A 7,744-nucleotide genomic window follows, 5' to 3' on the forward strand; every position below is an offset into this window, starting at 1 on the left:
GCAACTAAGCCCCCCGAGTGGGAGGACTGCTCTCCACTCGGTAGGATTTTTCAAACTTAGGCGAGTGCCTGACTGCAGCTAGGTCCTCAAGTGAGAGAACTTAGGCGAGTACTAGACTGCAGCTAAGCCCTCGAGTGGGAGGACTGCTCTCCACTCGGTAGGATTTTTTCAAACTTAGGCGAGTGCCTGACTGCAGCTAGGTCCTCAAGTGAGAGAACTTAGGCGAGTACTGGACTGCAGCTAAGCCCCCGAGTGGGAGGACTGCTCTCCACTCGGTAGGATTTTTTCAAACTTAGGAGAGTGCCTGACTGCAGCTAAGTCCTCAAGTGAGAGAACTTAGGCGAGTACTGGACTGCAGCTAAGCCCCCGAGTGGGAGGACTGCCCTCCACTCGGTAGGATTTTTTTTCAAACTTAGGCGAAACGGATTCGCAGCTAAGCCACCCACTGGGGGATTTCATTCGCAAACAAAAAACAATAACAATCACTGGGAAAATTATAACGCTCTTGTCTTTGAAAAATAAACTACAGGAGTTTTTTCTTATTACATCTCATCCGAGTGAGGATTCAAGTATAAAAGGGGCGGAGAAGCTCCGCATTCCAGGCTCGCGGCTCATCAATCAGGCGATCGACATTGTAGAGGTGGTATGCTCCATTGCGAAGGACTCTGGTGACTATGAAGGGGCCTTACCAAGTAGGGGCGAGATTGTGTGGTTTCTGCTGATCCACTCGGAGGACTAAGTCTCCCTCTTGGAAGGCTCGACCCTTCACATTTCTGGCATGGAATTGACGCAAGTCTTGTTGGTAGACGGTCGATCGGATCATGGCCATTTCTCTTTATTCTTCCAGGAGGTCGACTACGTCCTGCCGGGCTTGTTCTGCTTCATCTTCAGAGTAGAGCTCGACTCGGGGAGCGTTGTGAAGCAGGTCACTCAGCAAGACTTCCTCGGCTCCGTAGACTAGAAAGAATGGGGTTCTTCCGGTCGATCGGTTCGGGGTTGTCCTCAATCCCCAAAGGACTGATGGAAGCTCGTCGACCCATGCACCTGCTGCGTGCTTGAGATCACGCATCAACCGAGGTTTCAGTCCTTTGAGAATTAGGCCGTTTTCCCTTTCTACTTGCCCATTCGACTGGGGGTGAGCGACCGAAGCATAGTCGACTCAGGTACCTTGAGAGGCGCAAAAGGCCCTGAATTTGTCAGAATCGAAGTTTGACCCATTGTCAGTGATGATGCTGTGCGGAACTCCATATCTGAATATCAACCCTCTGACAAAACTAATAGCATTGCAAGCATCAAGATTCTTGATAGGCTTGGCTTCAATCCATTTGGTGAACTTGTCAACTGCTACTAGCACATGAGTGAAGCCGCTCCTGCCTGTTCTCAGTGGTCCAACCATGTCCAGCCCCCAAACAACGAAGGGCCAGACGAGTGGAATGGTTTTCAGGGCTGACGCGGGCTTGTGCGACATATTGGAGTAATACTGACATCCTTCACACTTGCTGACTATCACTTTTGCCATTTCATTGGCTCTTGGCCAGTAGAATCCCGCTCGGTATGCTTTAGCCACAATGGTCCGAGAGGACGCATGGTGACCACAGGTCCCCGAGTGGACATCAGCAAGGATCATCCGACCTTCTTCTGGTGTAATACACCTCTGACTGACTCCAGTGACGCTTTCTTTATATAACTGTCCTTTTATGACTGTAAAGGCTTTGGATCGTCGGACGATCTGTCGAGCCTCTTCTTCGTCCTCTGTGAGCTCTTTCCTTAGGATGTAAGCAATGTACGGTACCGTCCAGTCGGGAGTGATGACCAAGACTTCCATGATCAGGTCGACTACAGCTAGAATTTCAACTTCAGTCGAATCCGTGGCGCTTTTTGGCTGCGGGGCCTCTTCACTGAAGGGATCCTCCTGAACTGATGGTATGTGAATGTGTTCCAAAAACACATTGCCGGGGATGGCTTCTCTTTTGGAACCTATTTTTTCCAGATCATCAGCTGCTTGATTTTTCAGTCGGGGTATGTGATGAAGCTCTAACCCCTCAAATTTTTTCTCCAGCTTTCTCACTGCATTGCAATAACCGGTCATGGCTGGACTTCTGACGTCCCATTCCTTCATCACCTGATTAACCACCAAATCTGAGTCGCCATAGACCATGAGGCGACGGATGCCGAGTGAAATGGCCATGCGCAACCCATACAAAAGTTCTTCGTATTCTGCCTCATTGTTGGAGGAATCAAAGTGGATTTGAAGAACATAACTGAGTTTATCTCCTCTGGGGGAGACCAACACTACTCCGGCACCGGAACCATTCAGCATCTTGGAACCGTCGAAGAACAGGGTCCAATGCTCCGAGTGAACCTGGGTCGGCAGCTGCTGTTCAATCCACTCGGCGACGAAATCTGCGATTGCCTGGGACTTAATACCTTTCTTTGCCTCAAACTTGATATCTAGAGGAAGGAGTTCAATCGCCCATTTTGCCACTCGACCGGTTGCATCCCTGTTATGCAGGATCTCTGACAATGGAGCGTCGTTGACGATTGTAATGCAATGATCAAAGAAGTAATGAGCAACTTTCTTTGTGGTCATATAAATCCCATAAACAAGCTTCTGATAATGAGGATATCTTTGCTTCGACGGGGTCAAAACTTCAGAAATATAATATACTACGCGCTGAACTTTGAAGGCTTTTCCTTCTTCTTCCCGCTCGACCGTAAGTACCGTACTGACGACTTGTCCCGTGGCTGCAATGTAAAGCAGCAAAGGCTCCTTACTGATTGGGGCAGCAAGCACCGGCTGGGTGGAGAGCAGAGCTTTGAGCTCTGCAAACGCTGCATCAGCTTCAGGAGTCCACTCGAACTTGTCGGACTTCTTCATTAATCGGTAAAGGGGCAATGCATTTTCACCGAGACGAGATATGAATCGACTTATAGCGGCCAAGCAACCAGTAAGCTTCTGGATGTCGTGCACTCGCACAGGACTTTTCATTCGGAGTATAGTGCCGACTTTTTCTGGATTGGCGTCGATTCCCCGTCCGGAAACGAGAAAACCGAGTAATTTTCCTCCAGGAACTCCGAATGTGCACTTTGATGGATTAAGCTTGATATCATACCTCCTGAGGTTGGCAAAGGTTTTAGCAAGGTCTGCTAGCAGGTCGGAACCCTTCTGTGACTTGACCACAATATCATCCATATACGCGTCCACATTCCGACTGATTTGAGTGAGCAAACACTTCTGAATCATCCTCATGAATGTGGCCCCGACATTCTTGAGGCTGAATGGCATGGTAACATAACAGAAGCACCCGAATGGAGTGATGAAAGCTGTTTTGATCTCGTCAGGTCCATACAGACGGATCTGATGGTACCCGGAATAGGCTTCTAAAAAAGACAATCGCTCACATCCCGCAGTCGAGTCGACTATCTGATCGATGCGGGGGAGAGGAAAATGATCTTTCGGGCAGGCCCGATTGATATGTTTAAAGTCAATGCACATGCAAAGTGACTTGTCCTTCTTGGGGACCATAACAACATTGGCGAGCCACTCGGAGTGGTAAATTTCTCGGATGAACTCCGCTGCTAAGAGCCGAGCCACCTCCTCGCCAATTGTCGTGGAATTGTCATGGTAGATGTCCTTAGTGTCAGGACTTAGTCGCGAGGCCAACACATCTATGTGGTAGCTTGAGAGGGGTTGAGCGGGACGAGAGACGCGATGTTTTACCCAGGTTCGGCCCCTCACGATGGAGGTAAAAGCCTACATCCCGCTTCATTGATATTGATGATGATGATCACGGTTACAAGAGTGCTCTATCTCGAGAGCTATTGTCTAAACCTAACTTGTCCAACTTGTGGAACTTGTGAATCTTGTCCCTTTTGGGGAGCCTTGCCCCTCCTTATATATGTTGGAGGGGCAGGTTACATGTAGAGTCCTATTAGGATTAGGACTAGTCTATCTCTAATACAAACCGGATACCAGTCCAGGTCTTAACTCCTTGTAAGATAAACGTTCCTCATGCCTTTCCTCTTAAATCGGCCCACCATTAAACGTGAACCGGCCTTCTGGGCCTTGGGCCTTGTCATCCGTCTGTCCCACACACCGGATCACCAGTGAGTCATAAGGCCAGGTGGGTTGCTTGTAAACCACCAGGTCAGGGCGGGTCGCTAGTAACTCGCCAAGTGTCAGCGGGGTCTTCAGATAAACCGCCAAGTCCTGGCCGGGTTAACTTCCGGCCGGTTTACGCCGTGGGGTATATCCCCGACATTAGCCCCCAAGTTTAGCTTGGATTTATTCATGGTAAACTTATGCTGCAAAGTAAACACAAGAACAAATTTGACATGGTCTTTATCTTCTGGACGGCGGACCGCCGGAGATGTTCCTTGACAAGTTTTACTTTTGAGTCGACTCTCAGGCGATGCTCAGCCAGCTCCCTGGGAACACCTGGCATGTCAGAAGGCTTCCATGCGAAAATGTCCCAGTTCTCACAGAGGAACTGGATGAGCGCTTCTTCCTATTTGGAGTCGAGTGTTGTCGAGATATGAGTCGGAGCAGCGCCGGGATCGGTCGGGTGGATGTGAGCTGTCTTCGTATCGCCAGTCGACTGAAAAGCCGATTCTGTGGCGGGCTTCTTGGCTCGCAACAAATCACTCGAGTCTGTAGTCTTCTGGTATTCCTGCAACTCCACCATTGCCATATGAGCATCAACGATCTTCGAACCTTTCTGAAAACATTCTTCTACTTTCTTCCGATTGCCCGTAATACTAATCACACCTTTGGGGCCAGGCATCTTCAATTTGAGATACACATAACATGGTCGGGCCATGAAGCGTGCATAAGCCGGCCTGCCCAAAATAGCACGGTAGGCACTCTGGAAGTCTACAACTTCAAATGTCAACTTTTTCTTTGCGGTAATTCTTGGGATCACCGAAAACCACATCAAGAGCAATCTGGCCGAGTGATTCAGCCTTCTTCCTAGGAATGACTCCATGGAAACTCATGTTGCTGGCACTGAGTCTGGACATCGGAATGCCCATCCCTTTCAACGTCTCAGCATACAATATGTTCAAACCACTGCCACCATCCATCAAGACTTTGGTCAGTCGAGTGCCTTCAACCACTGGGTCGACCACCAGAGCTTGCCTCCCAGGGGTGGCAATATGCGTTGGGTGATCGGACTGGTCGAACGTGATGGCAGTCTGAGACCATTTCAAATAACTTGGTGTCGCCGGAGCAACCATATTCACCTCTCGGTTGATGACTTTCAGTCGACTTTTGCTCTCAACATCAGCAAAAATCATCAGATGGAATTGACTTGGGGGTATCCATCGTCGCTATCTTCCTTGTCGTCAACTTTTTCTGACTCCTTTTCTTTATCTTTGGGCTGCTTGCCCTAGAACTGCTGGATCAGGAGTCGACACTGTCGAGTGGTATGTTTTGGGTAAATAAAATTACCCTCTTCATCTTTCTTGGTGTGGACGAGGCACGACAAATCCAACACATCATTTCCGTCCTGGTCTTTACCTTTCTTGGGGTTCCAAGGTCCTTTGGGTTTCCCCTTAAACTTTCCTTGAGTCACAGCCAAGGCTTCCCTAGGAGCAGCTGGCTCGGCTTTCCGCTTCTGTTTCCGATTGGGCACTTGACGTTGATCATCACGATCGAATCGGTGATCATATTGCTCATGGTTACCATGCTGACTACGCCGTTCCCCACGTCCTTCACGCCTCAGAGGCGATCTTGGGCTATGAGCCGACTGGACTGTGTCTGCGGCAATGGATCTACTGTGAATCCTGTTCCGCGACTGAGAAACAGCGGAATTCTGGTCTCTTGCTGCTCGGACAACACTCTGATCTGCAGCAAGCCTCTGCCAGCCTCCGACTGGGAAGGCTGAATCGACACTGGTATGCGGGCTGCAGCTACTAAATTCTGAATCGGAGTTCGATATACCTGCGGGGGCGGGAAGAGCTGACGTCGACTGGATTTGGGAACCCGTTGTCGCGCACGCTCGTCGAGTGCTCGCTGGAGGTTCTCCAGTCGAGTGCGCTCGGCCAAGTTTGCCAGGCGCGCGTCCTCCAAGGCACGAGCCTCGGGGGTTTCACCAATGATAGGAGTGTGTAATGCATCCATGTTCCGGCGGCGAAGTTCTTCTCTCTGTAGCGACGTGAGAGGCTCGGGAAGATATTCCTCATGAGGACGCGACGGGTCGCCTCCACCCGTGCCTCTATCGGTGCGGGGAAAACCGGGAGAACTGGGAGGTCCATCGACCATCAGAACCTCCGCCGCCGGATCGCTGCTGTCGCACTCGGATGCGGTCTCTGCGGAGCTGGTCGACAGGTCGAACAGGCCGTAGAAGGATTCGTCGGTCTCGATCACCGCAACTTGAGGGGTGGCCGACTGGCGTGCCACCACGTGTCTCACCCACCGCTGGAGTCTCGACCGACCAGAGCGCTTGCGCCGGTGGGAAACTGGGAGGGAGGACAACACAGAGCCGACCGGTAGGGGGTCGACGGTTGTCGCAGGAGAACGCCGTGGACGCACGCGCTAAAGTGCATTGCCCCACGGACAGGGAGTGCGTCCACGTCGAGCGGAGCCTCCTGAAGCCACGCGGAGTCGTCGGCGATGAACGTGAGCGCGCCGAGACGGATCTCGCGGTCCTCCACCAAAACTCCGCCGAAAACCACGATGATTCGGGTCGGAAAAAATCGCAACTCCTCCAACAAGACGCTAAAACACCTGCCCCACGGTGGGCGCCAACTGTCGTGGTTCTAAGTCTGACAGTGATGTAGGGGGGTAAGTATGGAGAGGCAAGATCTTAGCTATAGAGGAGTTGTAGGAACGCAAGATTTACGAGTTCAGGCCCTTCTCGGAGGAAGTAATAGCCCTACGTCTCAGAGCACGGAGGCGGTCAACTGGATTATGCGTGTGTGAATTACAGGCGTGTGAACCCTTGTGCCTGTGGAGGGGGGCGGCTTATATAGAGTGCGCCAGGACCCCAGCCAGCCCACGATACAAAGGGTTCAATGTACATTAAGGCAGGGCGTTACTGGTAACGCTAGTAATAAAGTGCTATGATGACCATAAAAGCTACTTAATAACCGACCGTTAGCATGCGGAGTGCCTTTAGGTCACCTGACCATCAAGTGGCTTGGTCTTGGTCGAGTGATTGCTTCTTGGTCGAGTATCTTCAAGTCTGTCGAGTGAGACACCTTCAAGTCGATTGAAAGATGATTTCTTCTGGAGATGTCCTTGGGTAGGTCAGTTTGGACAGGTCCATGACCCTACCCTAGGTACACAGCTTCATCACAACCTACGTCAAGCATAACTCCAACACCGTGTTTACTTCCCGGACCCCGCCGAGAAGATACCCTCACGGTAACACACGCGGTTGATGTATTTTAATTAGGGTCAACTTCAGGTTTTCTACAACCGGACGTTAACAAATTCCCATCTGCCCATAACCGCGGGCACGGCTTTCAAAAGTTCAAATCCCTGCAGGGGTGTCCCAACTTAGCCCATCACAAGCTCTCACGGTCAACGAAGGATATTCCTTCTAGCGGGAAGACCCGATCAGGCTCGGAATCCCGGTTACAAGACATTTCGACAATGGTAAAACAAGACCAGCAAGACCACCCAGATGTGCCAACAAATCCCGATAAGAGCTGCACATATCTCGTTCTCAGGGCACACCGGGTGAGCAAGACGTCGGGTGGGCCAGCCCAGAGTTGCCCCTGGTAGCTCCGGACATCGCTC

This window comes from Triticum dicoccoides, chromosome 4A (genome assembly GCF_002162155.2).
Source record: "Triticum dicoccoides isolate Atlit2015 ecotype Zavitan chromosome 4A, WEW_v2.0, whole genome shotgun sequence".
Taxonomy (NCBI): Eukaryota; Viridiplantae; Streptophyta; class Magnoliopsida; order Poales; family Poaceae; genus Triticum; species Triticum dicoccoides.